Source organism: Ambystoma mexicanum, chromosome 9 (genome assembly GCF_040938575.1).
Source record: "Ambystoma mexicanum isolate Mex_15411 chromosome 9, UKY_AmexF1_1, whole genome shotgun sequence".
NCBI classification, from domain to species: Eukaryota; Metazoa; Chordata; class Amphibia; order Caudata; family Ambystomatidae; genus Ambystoma; species Ambystoma mexicanum.
The window spans coordinates 1,216,671,265-1,216,687,081 of record NC_090931.1 but is presented as its reverse complement, the minus strand read 5'-3'; the positions used below and the strand labels follow the sequence as shown (position 1 = coordinate 1,216,687,081).

The 15,817-nt window shown below is 42.6% G+C and overlaps 1 protein-coding gene across 10 annotated transcripts in view; it reads left to right on the top strand.

Moving 5' to 3' along the window:
- The window catches only part of R3HDM1 (R3H domain containing 1), a 1,943,510-nt gene that overhangs the window by 105,614 nt on the left and 1,822,079 nt on the right, over positions 1-15,817 (top strand). For all 10 annotated transcript variants that reach the window (XM_069616551.1, XM_069616544.1, XM_069616545.1 and 7 more), the window contains exon 2: positions 14,886-15,093. The gene's annotated coding sequence lies outside the window, so the exon portion shown is untranslated. The remainder of the gene's footprint in view (positions 1-14,885; positions 15,094-15,817) is intronic.

The following is a 15,817-nucleotide window of genomic DNA, read 5'->3' as shown; positions in this document are numbered from 1 at the left end:
CTTTCCAGTTGTTTTGGGCTCTTTGAAGTCCTACAGGAGTTTGTCTTGGATCACGATATCATCAGCGTATGATATGTAAAGGATTACTGTTTTTAGTTTAGGTGGATTTGCTGTTTGGAATCACTGATTGTCTGGGATGTCCGAGGTATACAGGTTAAATAGCATGGCTGCAGGTGAACAGCCCTGTTTCAGTCAGTTTGTGGTGGCAATGGGGGCTGAGAGGGCTCCGTCTTGTGATAACCTGATCTTAAAAGTTGTGTTGCTGTATAGTTGTTTGATTGGCTGTAAGATTTCTGCTGGACAGTTCCAGGTTCTAATTATTTTTCCATAGTTTCTCCCTATTCACCAGATCGAATGCCAAGTGGAGATCAATGAATGCCGCATATATGGGGTATTTATTGATGAGTGACTCATGTTTTAGCATGTCTAGTACTATCAAATTGACATTTGCCGGTTTGTCTAGTGTCATATCTCTTATTGGTTTTTATCCATATGGTCAAGTTTTTCAATAAGAGAGTTGCAAATATTTTGGCAATTTGGTTCAGTAGGGCAATCGGTCGGTAATTGGTGGGTGCATGTCGGTTTCCATGTTTGTAAATTGGAATCAGCGTGGCTAACCTCCATGATCTTGAAATTTGTTTACACTTTTCTATGCTTGTAAAAAAATGTGCACATAGAGTAGCCCATTCTACTGGGTTCCGCTTTGATAGCATTGCACAGTCCATCCAGCCCGGGTCCTCTCGATGTATTTTGTTTTCTTATCAGTAAGCTTGTTTCTTGTTCCGATGTAGCTGGCCATTTTATTTAATCTTGCTTTGATCTCTTTATCTCGTCTGTGATGACCTTTTTCTTATATAAGGTTGAAAAATGAGTTATCTACACAGCTTCTGGGACCACATGTATCAGTTGGTTTTGGCAAGCAGTCTGGGGGTTTGAGATTCCATAACCCTCTTGTGGTGTTTGCCTTTAGTATTTTTAAGATGTTCGCTGCGTCATTTTGCAGCATTTGCTTTTTTGCATTTGTTTGTCCAATATCTATATTTCTGCTTTGCTCTTTTCTTCAGTAACATTCCGTTCTGGTGGTTTCGTGTTTTTTTTAATCTGATTCCATTCTTTCCGCAGTTCTCGTTTTTTTTCCATCAGATGTGGATTAAATGTGTCTGTATTTTTTTGGGAGCTTGCCTTTTGTTTGTTTTGTAGAAAGGGCCTTAGCATCCATTCATAATTTATTTTGTTCAAGCCAGAACGTGTCGAGGACAGATATCGGTCAACTAGCTGTCCAACTTGTTTTTCGTTAATGCAGAGTTTATTTCCAGCATTGTTGATCTCCATATGTATCGGGAGAGTTTTTTTCTGTGCGAGGGCATGGAGATGCCCATTTCGCGCTGAAAATATGGTGATCACTATTCAGTGTTTGCACGTTTCCAGCATTGATTATTTTGTTTTTTAATGATTGAGAGGTGTATATGTAATGTAGTGTTGCAACGACTTCCCACGGGACCAGGTAGGTTTCGGTTCCTGTGCCTTTTGTAGTAGGAAGCTTAAAATACAACCCATTTCTGATCTTCAATTCATTGTTCCAATTGTGGGCCCATGGTGTTCGTTTCTCGTTCAGTATCGGGTGTCCTGTATTGTCAATGAAGTGAATATTCAGGTCTCTGTATATTATTAGTTGAATGTCTTGGTGGTCGTTTATTGCTTCGTCAGTAGCAGTGAATATGTTGTCAATGAAGTTTTCAGTGGTTATAGCAAAGGTGTTCCAATACAGATTTAATATCCCCAAGGTTTCTTCAGACTGTGTTAGAATGTATTCTTCTTGTGGATATTGTAGGTCCGTAGTATATTGGCATATCATGAATTGAGCCCATGGATTAAAGTTTTTAATTTCTAGTAGATGTATATTTGCTTTGTTCTTTATCAAAGTTAATTGACCCTATGAAGATCGTCATTTGTCTTGTTGTATAGCAGGGTTCATCAGTGTAGTATAGCCATCGCATCCTGGTAGTACTGATGGCCACGTTTCCTGGAGACATATAAAATGATGATTATAGGGGTCATAGCTGTTATTTTGAAATAGCTGATAATAACTTAATGTAGTCCAGGAACACAATGACAGGACATGTTCCTGTTGTGTTCTTAGTGGTTATCTTTATAATTTCAATGTTCAATTCAATCAGAGATTCATCCCTTGTAAGTCTCTCCATATAAAATGTTTTGTGTAATTTGTACGGGTATAGTTTCCAGTTTCTTTGTGCGAGGTGCTTGGTTCGTTTGTGTGTTTCTTGGTACTGTAGCTGTATTGGCACTCATGTAATTCTTTGGTTCCTATAGAGGCGTATTCTTGTTTAATCTCGCAGGGTCTTCGTCTTTCCCGTTCCTCAAATGCTGTTGCCAGCATGCAGGTAAATCTTAGTTTGAACAGATCTGAGGTCTCATCTAGGATTCTATCTTTAATATCCATGGATTTAAATTTGATCATAATTTTGACCATTATGTTGTCATTCATGAATTCCACCAATTTTATATGTCCTGAGTTTATCCATTTTAGTGAAAGGACCGCTTGGAATAGCTGCAAGATATTAGTTCTATTTAGAATGAGTTGGTCTTTCGCAGCTTCCAATCGCTCAATTCTCACTTTTATCTTTTCTATCTGGCCCATTGGATTGACTAATTCGTTGTTATGGACAGTAGATGTGGTACTGACAGTATCGTCGTCGTGTCTCTGGGGTGTGCGATCTAGGCTTGGAGTTGTCCGACCATCATCTTCTTCAGTGAGATCATTGATTGTCGAGTTTTTCCACATTGATACTTCTAGCTCGGCATCCGATTTGTCCACACACAAGTCAGTATATTGAGTCTGTATTGTATAGATCAATTACTATTAGTGACTGATCATTTTCAGAGGGGATCTGGTTGTTACTAATGTGCTGTTCATCTGGATAGGTGGAAAGATTTAGCAGTAAATCTTGTTGTTCTGTTATTATTGACTGGTCGATGTCAACCAAAAATAAGTTTGATTGGTTTTGGCCACAATGTTTATCTTTTCAGTTGGTTTATCGACTACTGATCTTTTGTTGTTGTTTAAAATCAGTCACTTTTTTATTGGGTTTTGGCATAGTGAGCTTTCTTAGAAACGCTCTTGAGCCATTTGTTTTTTTATTTCTTGCTCCGTTTCTGACTTCTTGAGGCTGTCTAGCCTTCTTGTTTGACTTGTTGGTATTAAAGATCGCAAATGTTAATGGTTCTTGTGGTGCAAGAGGTATACTGTCAGTTTTGATGCCCCTGGTCGTCAGGGTAGGTATTTTCGCTGCTTTTTCTGTTCCCACGCTACTACCTCCTAATGCAGCAGTCATGGGGGTATGGTTTTGTTATTGGATTGACTTTGTTCTGTTGTCAGTTGGTTTCTTGAGTTTACTTTTGGACGCTCCTTCGAAAGTATGTCCAAGATTGCTGATGTCATCAAGTTTTTGTCCTCCCGATCTTTCCTGGCAATCTGAAATAATCGGGATTACCATTGGGCACTTGCTCCTACTTCTAGGTTGAGGTGGTTATTTATTGTGTTCACAAATGCTTGTAGATGGATCTGTTTGGAAGGTATGAGTGCGAGTAGTGTGGCTTGATCTTTTATCGTCTCCCCGCTCGCCTCTTGTAATTTCATAAAAGGAGTCGAGGCTTGTGATGTTACTGCCAATAATCGTTTTTTTTTAAATCAACCGTCATTGTTGGTGTGGTTTCTTGTCGTCTCAATTGGGGACTGGTCTGGCATTCGCATTTTGATAACATAGGCTCCTCTTTCAGTTTCAAGGGTTCATTACAGCGGTGCTAATTTTCGTTGTGGTTTCCGATACGAGTATTTGCATGGACATCTGTGGAGGATGCAGGGCGGCCTAGAGGAAACGGCGCACTTCACGTACATCCTCTGACAAACTGGCCTGCCGCCTGCTTCAAAGACAATACCGGCTCTGTCCTCACCAAGAAGAGAGCTCCTATTCAAGCACGCAGCATCTAACAACTCGGTTGAACTGTTTAAAATCTGCAAGGAACTGGCCAATCCTACCGCAGTCTCTACCTCTGTCAATGATTCTGACCGGGCGTGTCACACTGGACCAGGACCTTCGCCCTCAGCCTTGAATGTAGCGCAGGATTAGAATGCTTTTTCTTTAATTTCAACAAATTTGAATTGAGCCGATACCCGACTCGTCTCACACCCCCTTTTACAAATAGCCCGGGTCAGAATGGACCATGAACCAGGCCGGTGAGTGGTAACACAATATTTATTTATTTTAATTTCAAAGATAATCACACCATTTCTATATTGGGCAGCAATCACCAATGGGGTGATAATTAGAATTAAAACCACTGAAATACACTTTGGTAACCTAAAAGAACATATCCAAAGCACATATGAATAGGAGCACTTTTTCAATTAGGATAGATGGCACCAGAGTTACGATTTCCCCCTGCAATGTCCCCTCAACCCACAATCTAATTCCGAGTGGATAGAAAGAAGCAGCAGGTAGTCGGGGATATGTGGCAGCAAACGGAATCAAAATAAGAGGCAAACCCTTTGCAATGGCCTAAATTGACTCGGAATATAATAAATAATTAATTATATGTTTTATTAAATAAGGATGTACATATGTTTTATCACAGTCTCAGGGACATCGTATCACTAGCAACTATCAGGTAAGGTATTACAAAGGCATACAGTTCAAAAAGCAGATGGAAAGTCAAAACACAATGCAGCCGAATCACAGCCGAATCACACTTTGGAAAGTTGCATTTTACACATGTGCAGTTTTAAATGTCACAAACATTTTTAAGAAAAACGGGTGAAATACTCCAAATTGGAATGTGGTTTTTGGGCTGGGGAATAGATGCACATCACAGGGACAATATAGAAGTGAAATAGTGACTATAGCTTAATATTGGATGAGGTTCGATTTTGGTAAAATGAAGCCATTAAAGGGAGAAAATCGGTTTGGAAAGCGGAAAAAAATAATTTTGCTTATACTAGATTTAATGGCTAGAAAAGGGGAACGCCACCCGTGAATATAAAAGTTAAGCTGCAGTTGTAACTCTTCACGCAGTGTACCTCTGTTCTTTAGGGAAAATGTATTTATTTAATCAAATATTGCTAATGACTTATGATCTATACAAGACAGAAATGAAGAGAAAAATGTGCTAGCACTAAAAATGAAGGACCGGGTGCACAGAGAATTCTGACAGTTGGACAAATTACCAAGGCATGGATAGGGTTGCTTAGAGAGTGGAACAAAGACAAAGTATCAAGATAGGGTAGGCTATGTGTTGCTATGGGGTGGGGAAATAATCACAGTCCGCTCTTGAATTTGGGATTAGGAATATTCAACCGGGTTCTGGACTCCAAGGCTTGGGTCACCAGGTAGCAGCGGACACTCCTAGCAGAACAGGTGGATGGCAGGGGTACAGCGAGCATGCAGTTAGTGGGCAAAAAGCCAGTCTGGTCACAGCACAGCAAAGCCTCAGCTGGATTGAGCGGGTAAGCAGGGCAAGCAGGCGGCACTGGAGAATCCCAAAGTGAGCTCAGCCACCTTTCCCCTTTCTTCCTGAAGTTAGTGGGATTTTGTTATGAGGTTTTAGTGCTAAAGGGTGGTTCTGCCTGGATAGGAAGGCCTGGGTCAACTATCCCTTTTCTGGCAGTGGGGTCTGGAATCTTGCAGAGTCAAGGTCGAATATCTGGATACGCAGGTGCTGGAAAATTCTGGAGTGCCCAGAGTTCTGTCAGGCTCCCTTATTTATAAGGCATGGTGACATCATAGGATTATATGGTAGGGCAAGCTTAAGCTAGTCGCGCCTCTAACAACCGGATTGGACAGGGGTTATTGTTACCGCCTTCCTGTCAGCTGGTTGGACTTTTGGAGACATGACATCAGCTTTATGATGCAGGTTTACTATGTGCAGAACCTCCCACAGTTAATTTTGCTCCAACCCAGTTTTGACATAAATGGCACATTTTTACATTTGTGGCATTTTAACAAATTACATAGGCAGATTACATATTTTATGCAGAGCATGGCAGTCCCACCCTCATGGCTGTAGGACCTTGTTTTTCTGATTTTCAGTGATAAATTCTGGACCTAAAATTCTATAACTTTATACATGGGTATAGATATCCTAAGGCATGCAAGTATTGAATTTCAGAGTGGCATCATGTACACTTTCCTCAGACTATCCAAATCTCTGCCATTTCTGTTCCCACTATGGTAGTGAAGGCTACCACGTCTTACATTAAAAACCACAAAATTATATTTAAACTGTTAAATTTTTACACTCCTGCAGTCCTGTTGCAAAGATAAGTCTTAAAAGTTTATTAATAGTCTTTGGAGCCAAAATGGTCAGCATTGTTTACCATATAAGGGCATAATTCCAAGGCTGCTCTTGAGTAGGCTTTGCAGCTCCCAACCGAAGTTGCGGGGACGTGTGATTTATTATTTCACTTGTACGTGTCCCAGAATCTCTATTGTAAGAGGCCTCAGCCCAGACAAAAGTCTGATGAGCCTGGGCTGTTGAGTGCTTTTGGTCAATTCAAAGTTTTCCAAGGTAGCAATTGGCACTCGTGTGTCCTAGAATCTATTGTGGCTACTTGTTTTGGGTGTTAGGCCACTCCTGTGGTAAGCCAACTGTCCCTTAAGCCATGGCAGAAAACCTGTTTGGCTAGTTTTCAGAAGGCAGCCCATGTCTTTATTTCTTATTTTATTTTTGTTCTGAATCAGAATTAAACCTGTTAAAACATCCCATTTATGTTTCCCAACAAAAACCCCTTTACATTGCTAGAGCAGGGCCTTTTCCAAAATACACTTTTTTTAAAACAGGTATTTTTCTTATTTGCAAAAGTACATTTAACATGGGGTGAAGCCTGCTGGCATGTTCCTTTCAAAAGGTTCCATCTGAATTTCCCACATTGTTCTGCAGCCCTAGTCAGTTTCTCTTTTGCAGCAATCTGTTTAAGATACAGATCCACTGAAATTGATATAGGCCCAGAGAGCCACAGCCTCTTTGAAGCATTGATTTTTGAAATGTATAGCCCAAAGGTAAAGCGTTTTCCCGCATGGCTGAAAGTAAAGCTTCTTTTAATTTCCCAGTTCTGAACAACCGCCTATCATTCAGGTATACTGCTCTCTTTTGCTGGAGCACAGTGTAAATCTGGATGGACACGGCAGGGTCTCACTGTTAAAAGTAGTGTGGTGATGAACAGGTGAAAATAGTATTGGGCCGCATCCTTTTTAATGTAAAATATTCCCTTTTCAATGGGAACCTTTTAGCAAACAGCCGTGCAGCGCTGCTTTTCAATTCGCTTCTTTTGCTACACACAAGACCACACACTGGCACCTTTCTCAGTCTGCTCCCTGTTCCAACTCGCCCAATAGGTGTTTGGCATGATGGTGCAGCCATCCTTTTTTTGCTGCAAAACAGTTTTCATGCAATGGTGCTCCAAGGAGCCAGTGCAGCCATTTTGCTGTTGACTGCAGAAGCGCAGCTTGGTTATGGATGGGAATTCTTCTGAGTGGGTCAATGTAGCCCACAAATCTCTTGTCCCCTCCCAGGCCCTCTGCACGGCACTGGCTTCTTACTTCATCTCTAAAACTCAGGACATCCTGTCCTCACTCTCCTCCTCTCCCCTCCCTCTACTCCCTGCTCTTCCTCTGGCCCTTCTGCAGCCGCCTCTCCGCCCTCCTTCTCTGCCTTTCCCCTGTTTTTCCCCAGACGAGGTTTCTAGACCAGTCCGATCTATGAAAGTCTCATCCAAACAGGTTCACCCCTGTTGCTCCAAAACCATAAAGGACCACATCGACTCCCTGGCTCCTGCCCTGGCCAACTTCTGCAATCACTCCTTCGCCAATGGAGTTTTCCCATTCCCCCTGAAGCACTCCCTTGTGCACCCTCTTCTTAAGAAAACCGCTGTCGACCCCTCCTGCCCAGCTAACCATCGCCCAATCTCCATCACTTCCTTCCTGGGCAAACTCTTACAAAAGCTGGCCATCTCCCAGCTTAATCTCCACACTGAATCTGTTGGTTGTCTTCATGACAATCAGTCTGGCTTCAGAGCTGCCAGAAGCACGGAAACCTATCTCCTGCACATCCGTGAAGACCTGCTCTCCAACCTTGACTCTAACACCCCCTGTGTCCTCATCTTGCTTGATCTCTTCCGCATTTGACATGGTCAACCATGCCATCCTGCTCAAATGTCTCTGTGATAACCTGGGTATCAGCGGTCAGGCCCTGGCGTGGCTGACTTCTTTTCTCTCTGACCGACCCTCCCAGGTCCAACTTGGGTCCTTCCTCTCTATCTTTTTCTCTACGCCCTCTCTGTTTGCGACTGAAGGGGTTTTTTTCCAGGCAGATTCAGCCGTGCTTTTATTGTCACGTGAGATTTTAAGACTAGGGGTGAACCAATTGTTGAGGTGAGCTTGAGGTTTAGCGTTCCATAATTTGTGGGGCTATGATGTCCATGGCTTGGCGGACAGTTTTGTTGTAAAGATTCACGAATGAGAACGGGTGGGTGATGGTGTTGGAGAAGTTTTGGATTGGTTGGAGTAGAGGTAGTAGATAATCTTTTGTGATGTTCTTATTTCTCATCAGCGCAGGAAGTGCCAGAGCATTGGTTGAGTTTTTAGGCGAGTAGGATTGTATGGTGAATATGATTAGGTGTTACACCTAACATGGTAATCTCGTACGCGGCGCAAGCTGTTCCGGGTGTTTGCGGAACGAGCTGTAACGCTCTAGCGCTTTTACCGGATCTCAACCGAAGGTTGGCCACACCCCCAGACTTCCGCACAGTATATCCGGACACTCAACCTGTGGCAAGGCGCGTTGCTTCTCTCCTTTTGAGTAGCTGTATGCTTCTGAAACCCACCGGGCTTCCAGCCAATGGTCTTTCCACCCTTACGGGTTCTGCTAGCCTCTTCAGTGACTCTATCAGCACTTCTGATTCTAGCCACAGCACCAGAAGAAGTAGGAGTTCCTACCCGGAAGTACAGGAAAGGGATTTTCCTTCGGTTTATTGGCAAAGGCGCTCATTTAGATTAGGAGTGAGCCTTTTCCCGCCTTTTTCTTACATTTAGGATTGACCGAATAACACCCAGGTAATCCTTGTTTCCACCCTATTCTCATTCCTTATCCTTTCTACTCTCAAGTATTTACTAGCCTGTTACCTTTTGTATTATTCCACCCAGTTTCCTGTTCCACTGACGATCACCAACTACCCTTGGCTGAGGAACATCACCCTAGCTGTCCTCAGGATTCTACGGACCCTAGCAGCCCAACACAGGGTTTTTTCCCCCATTAGGGGTTTTCCCTGGGGGCTCCTTTGCGTCGTGGCTCTTGGAGCGGGAGGTGAAGGGATCCCTAGAAGGAACCTCATAACATTCAATAGAACAATTTTCAAGCACCAGGGAACAATCGAGTCTCGAGGTGGGTAATATCTTGTATGTTGACGCTTGAGTTTGATGAATTGTACAAGATTTGAAATTAGACATTACATAGGTGATGATCAGTCCAGGCACATGGTGCATTCGAAAAGACGTTAGCTTCACTTTTGCTGATAATGGCGACCCCGCCTCCTTTGGAGGATTCTCTATCCAGTCTAATGATGGAGTAGTTATCTGGGATAGGTAGTGCAAGTGAAGGGCCTGAAGCGGCCTGCAGCCAGGTCTCCGTTATGGCTAAGAAGTCTAGCTCATTAGTAGTAATAAGGTCAGCCACGTCTAGGGCGTGTGCCGCTGGAGATCTAGCATTAATCAGGCCTAGGAATAGTATTTTGTATAGCTGATATTCGGGTTGGCATGGCAGCAGTATTAAACTATCTAAATTACTTATTCACTTACACTTTTTTCTTCTCATGCCTTCCTCAGCCCCTTTTCCATCCCTTTCTCTCATCCCAACCATCTACCCGACTTTGCTCCTTCCTATCACTACAGAATGTTCTATCATACTCCTGCTTTTCCTCTCTGACAGGCAAAAGAGCTTCAATGCCGTGAACTATGGTTCTAGGCGCTGTACAAATGCAAGATAACCTGGCACTGTGGTAGACTCTCAAATTTCAGAATTCTGACCTACAATCCCTCTCAAATGTTTTAGGGGGCTCTAGGTAAGCAAACGGAAGGGCTTTTCTGCCTATGTTTTCCTGATAGGGTTACAACATGCTCAGGCACACAGTGACACTATGGCAGTCTCAAGTTTGACCAATGTGCGGCACTTACATGCTTTGTGTCCTTAATGACTTTGCACAGAAGCACAAGCCTTTAGTGTTTGGTAAAAATATAAATAACTTATTTTTTAAAAGACTCAATTTATTGGAATCCACCAGTTGTTCCAAAGGATGAGCCTTTAATTCCTCACCAAAAAGGACTTAAATGTTCCTTCCTCTGGCCAATAGAGTTAACACGTCTTAATGGAGAAATGGCACCTCTCGAAGAAAGGAAACCGCAATTTGCACAAGGGCAAATTTAAGGAAGGGTAGGAGGAGTGGAGTCCCTTGCCTTTGAGGACCAAGGTCTCTGGCCTACAAAAGCGCAGTCATTTACATTTTCAGTTGATCCCCCAAGAGCAGTAGAAGACTTTTGAAACCCGGGGACAGTGTGGACAGTAGTTTCTTATGGTCCAGAACGTCAATGGCGGCTGCTAAATCAAGCAACATCCGTAAGCCTGCGTTACTCCTATCCATACATTCCATCATCTGGCTCTGGAGATCAACTAATTCACTCTCTGTGCCATGATGTTCTCTGAATCTTAATTGTCTAGGGTGGAGGATATTAACCTCTTCCATGTGTTTTTGCAACTGCGTGGTAGGTAACCGATCTACAACCTTCAAGAGGAAAGGTACATTTGTAGTCGGTCAATAGTTGTTAATAAATGTTGGCTATGAACCTACCTTATTCAACAACAGTGTGACTACAACCTTCTTAACCTCTCCTGGAACAACGCTGTGCCGAAAAGTGGCATTGGTGAAGCGTGTCAGAAAAGGTGAGAAAGTACTGGACTTGTTTAGAATAATTTTAGCTGCCAGAGGATCGCCATTGCAAGAAGTAGGGTGCGTTGTCCTGAGGACTCCCTCCATAGTCTGCACTGAAATGCCATAGAAATTGAAAAGCTTGGCATCCTCACTTGGAGGAGACTCGATGTCATCAGTCACAGAGGCTGAAGCCGGATTGGCCATAACTTTCGCATTAGCTATCGTGATTATATCTATAAATGCTTGTTGACCCCAAGAACAGTCTTCTGTTGTAGGAGAGAACTGGTCTGATTTTAAATGGGCGTTTTCCAAGGTTTTCAAAATTTCAAATAGTTTTGTGGTACTTTTGGAGGAGTCCTCAATTTCAGCATTTTAAATGTGTTCCTTAGCTGTAAGAAATGTTTCCTGTACTCCTTTTCTATGTTTTTCCAAATAATTATATTTTCATCAATATGGATTTTATTCCATTTACATTCTGCTGATCTTTTCTCCTGTTTCAGTTTGGTAGGTTCTTGGGAGAACCAACTATTATCTATCGCGAACCATCTTGGACTTAACAGTGGCTATGCTGTTGATCATGTCGGTCATAGCACAATCGTATCTTGAGGCCAGAAAATCAGGTGAATCAAGATTTGATGTATGTGCCATGATGCTGGAGAAGCATTTAAGATGGGCCAATCCAATTTCATTTACATTCCTACAAGTCACCCTTTTAAACGGTTTCCCCTTGGAAGCTGATTTTTCTGTGAAGAGTTATTTTAAAGAGAACAGTAAAATGGTCAGAGCGGATGCAAGGGGTAGTGCAAATCGAGTCAACCTGCGTATTTCTTGCTGCAACCCAGTCCAGGATGTTACCTTTGACATTCGTCCCTTCATTATTATGGACCAGAATACCAATATTGTTTATGTCAAGCTCCAACACAATTGCTTCTTAGTCTCCAGGATTCCACTTCCACCTATTAAGATCTCCTATAAGCAGGGTGGATGTGTTAGGAGTGTTGAAGTTTGTTAATATGGCTATAAGGTCCTCAATGAAATTGGGCATTTCACGTGGGGACCGATAAATCACAAAAAGACTAGTACAATGGACTGGGGAGGAGTTGATTTTAAGATGTAGCAACTCACAGCCCTCACAAGTAGTCAGTGTTTGGAAGAAACGAAGTTGTTCTCTTGCAATAAGTGCTACCCCTCCTTCATTACCAGACTCTCTATTCTGTCAAAAGAAGGAGAAGCCTCTAGGAGTGGCTGCCTCAATGATAGGGCCACTGGAATCCTTTAGCCAAGTTTCGGTTATAGCCAAGATATCGGTCATTGTCCAAGATAAAATCATGGATGTCTATGGCTGACTTCCCTAGTGATCCAGCATTCAATAGGGCAACTTTGAAAGTGGACCCATTCAGAAATATGGGTTGTACTATAGCCCTCTCCAGCTTTGAAACGTGTATGGCATCAAAGTCTGAGCATTATCATGCTTCGGCTCACTCAGGCCCACACGTAGAAACAGGATATATAGGTGACTGTTAACTGAGACTGCCATTTTCCTCAACTGGCGTCCCTTCTTTATTGATTATAACTTACTTTGACTATCAAATACATTTTCAGTGATTAGCATGTGTCCCATAGATGGGGATACCTTTGAAGAATCATCCATTACTGAGGCATTGTGCTTCAACAGGTCATCTGAGTACAACTGCAGATTTTAATCAATAATGCTTTTACCAATTAAACGAGGTGCGCTTAGAGGAGAGGAAGTCTGTTAGGTTCCATACCTGGGGGGAAGCATTACGCCGTAAGGGGACTTTGGCTCCGAACAGGCAGAGGTGCCCACACCAGCACATCAGCATGGACTAGCACAGACTGGCTAGACGCCTGACATGCCTGACAGTTAAACAAATGAGTACGTGGACTACAATTCCACTGGTGATTGTAATTCGCTACACGATAGCCTTCCCAGGACCACGCCGCTATTGGGCAATAGGGGCTGCTCTGGGTGAAAGAACTGGTGAATAAGTAAGGATTGCATAAAAGATTCTAGCAGATTAATAGCTAAAAGCAACTAAAATTGATAAAATTTGAACTTTCAAAACTAGCTGATAGTTTTTAACAATGTATCATCTTGATGCATGATCAACTCGACCGGGTGTACAAAGAAAACAATGTGCAAATGAGCAATAAAAAATGAGCAGCGTCTTACTGCAAACTAAAAGGTTAATTTGTTCAACTGTTGCTATTTCCTTCCAGCCTTCCCATCTGTAGAATCTGGACATTTGCGGCCCTCCGGGGCTCAGTGGAGTGAATAGAGGGACTTTTTACACTGCATTTTCTTGGACATGGCACAACATGCCCCAGCTCACTATGCAGTGAGTACACTTCAGAGATACCTCCTGACAGAGCAAACACATCTTCTCCAGCTCACTGGTCTTTCGGCAATGCGCCTCATAGAATACAGCTGAGTCTCACGATAAGTTTGGTCCAACTGTACACATAGCTCTTCACCTTTTCATGGCTTCCCGAGCACCTTATCTATCTGTGGCCCTCATCCGAACTATCTATTTTGACTTTGCTCCTCCCTACCACTAATGAATTTTCTATCATACTCCTCCTTTACCTCCGATACGCAAAACCGCTTCAATGGCAAGAACTGTAGGAGTAGGGGCTATACAAATGGAAGATAAAATAACTTGGGAGGGATCCACAAAGTCCCCTTGCCCAGCACCTGCTGTAGGGTTAGGTCACCAGCAGATTCTTCTTCTATCATTTGTCCTTGTTTGTACTGTCATGTGGTCACCTCTGGCCTATAGGCAATCTCACCACCACTGACAAGTTGTAATTGGTTGTTTATAACGTGCCGAATACCCAGACGTTTCTAAGCACGGACCCGGGGATCGAACCTGTTTTGATTTGCGTGGTCTTGCTGCTTCCAAGGCGAGTCGCGTTGCATCCGAGCTGTGCTCCCGAGACAAGGGAGGATGTCCACAATAGGCCCTCCACTGGATTCCCAGCAGATTCAAGGTGTCTCAAATCAAACTGGCATACAGCGCCCCCAGGAAGACGGCCTTACAAGGAGCTCGTCTTCAGCTGTGGTCATCCTCTGGAGAGCCATGTGCCCCCAGAACCCACTTGAGGATATTGGGTGATACCTTGCCCTCTGCCACCCTTCTTACTCTGCCCCCAGCCAGCTACTCAATGCGCCTCTGGAATACGCTTGTTCTTGGGAGCGTTGCCTCGGGCAGCTCCATTAACTGTTGCCATGTTACACAACATTTCAACCTAGAATTTGTTACCGTCGGTAAGGGTTCACTCATGCGTCATTTGCTGCGTAATAACTTATGGGTCCCAGTGTGGTAGGTGGTAGGGCAAGGACAGAAGCCATGGTCACAGAGCTCTCAAAGATCTCTTATCAAGCAGCCAGCTTGGCCATGCACCCATAGTGAGGCTTTTAAATTGTATGTAGTTTTAGAAGTCTAGTCTCAATGGCACCTAATATACAGACCATATTCACCCATTTGGATCAGCAAGGATGCACTTAAATAATTTTGCTTTTCCGATTACCAGAATTTTGTTTGTTTGAATCATTCATGGATATTGGTCCATATAAGGTACTCTTGATATCAGTTTTTTGTGCCTTTCATGGTGCTTTCTAGAGCTGCCTCATTCTTATATGTGTTCCACACACAAACTAAAGAGGTTTTTATTGTAATATGGGCACATTAGATGCATTTTGTTAAACTGTATAAGGCCACGTAATAATATTCCTTTACAACTGTCTCATTTCTGAATAGAGGAGTTCACTAACGGATTGGACACAACATTACTTCACTGTTACAACTCTTTCAGTCTGTACTCTGCAATTTGGATTTTTTTTCTCATAAAATTAATTTCTCTTTTGCAGGTGTTTGAAAGGGATGGTATACCTGAGCAAGGACAGTCTTGTTCAGCTGAGGAATCTACACTGGTGACAAGGACATGGGACGCCTTCTGCCAAGTTCCAGATGGTTCTTCGCAACAGACACCTTGGTTTACCACTGTGTAAAAGACCCTTGGATTAGTTTATTTTATCTTGTGGGACTCCACAAGCACATCACTGTAGAACACATCAGGTAAAGCTCTCAGGGTGTCTTTCATTTTGTTGGCATGTTTTGATAAATTCAGGATGTGAGCAGTAATTAAAGTGTGAACTTAAATAGGCAGAACTGACATATGGTTTTACAGAAACTCAGATTTGAGTAAGATTGGCACCGCAGAATTGTCCAATCATCCTAGTTACCTTGTCTACATCCATTGCGTTTTCTAGCTGAACTAAGGCAAAAAGCCTAAATCCACTCTAACAGTGAGAAATCTAAGTAAAATATTCAGTGGTATACTGTAGAATATACTTCTGTTGGGCATTGAGACTTGAAATACCAGTTCAAGTCCGTTTTGCAGCAAAATTCTTTGAAGATTGATTTACTTGTAAAGCTGTACTATTGCATACATCAGTTGAAAATGCATGCTCAGAGTCCTAGAACGGTGCATCGCTCCCTTAGGGTTATACTTTTTGCAGTTTTACTTTTTTCTTTGGAAAGGTATTTGAAATAAATGCCAATACTAAGGTACAAGAAATTACTGAAAACAGATTTGTGTACCTTGTAGTAATTAGTCTTTTGCTACTAAGAGCCGAAACACATCTGTGAAAAAAGGACATTTGCAAGAGCCTCAAGGAATGAGACTACAAGGTTATGTGACTTGAACAACCAATACTAATCCAGTTGCTGCCCAGTAGCTCACCACTAGTTGCGCTTCTAGTCTTTCTTTCAATTCCAAGTCGATTGAAAAAGATTAAAC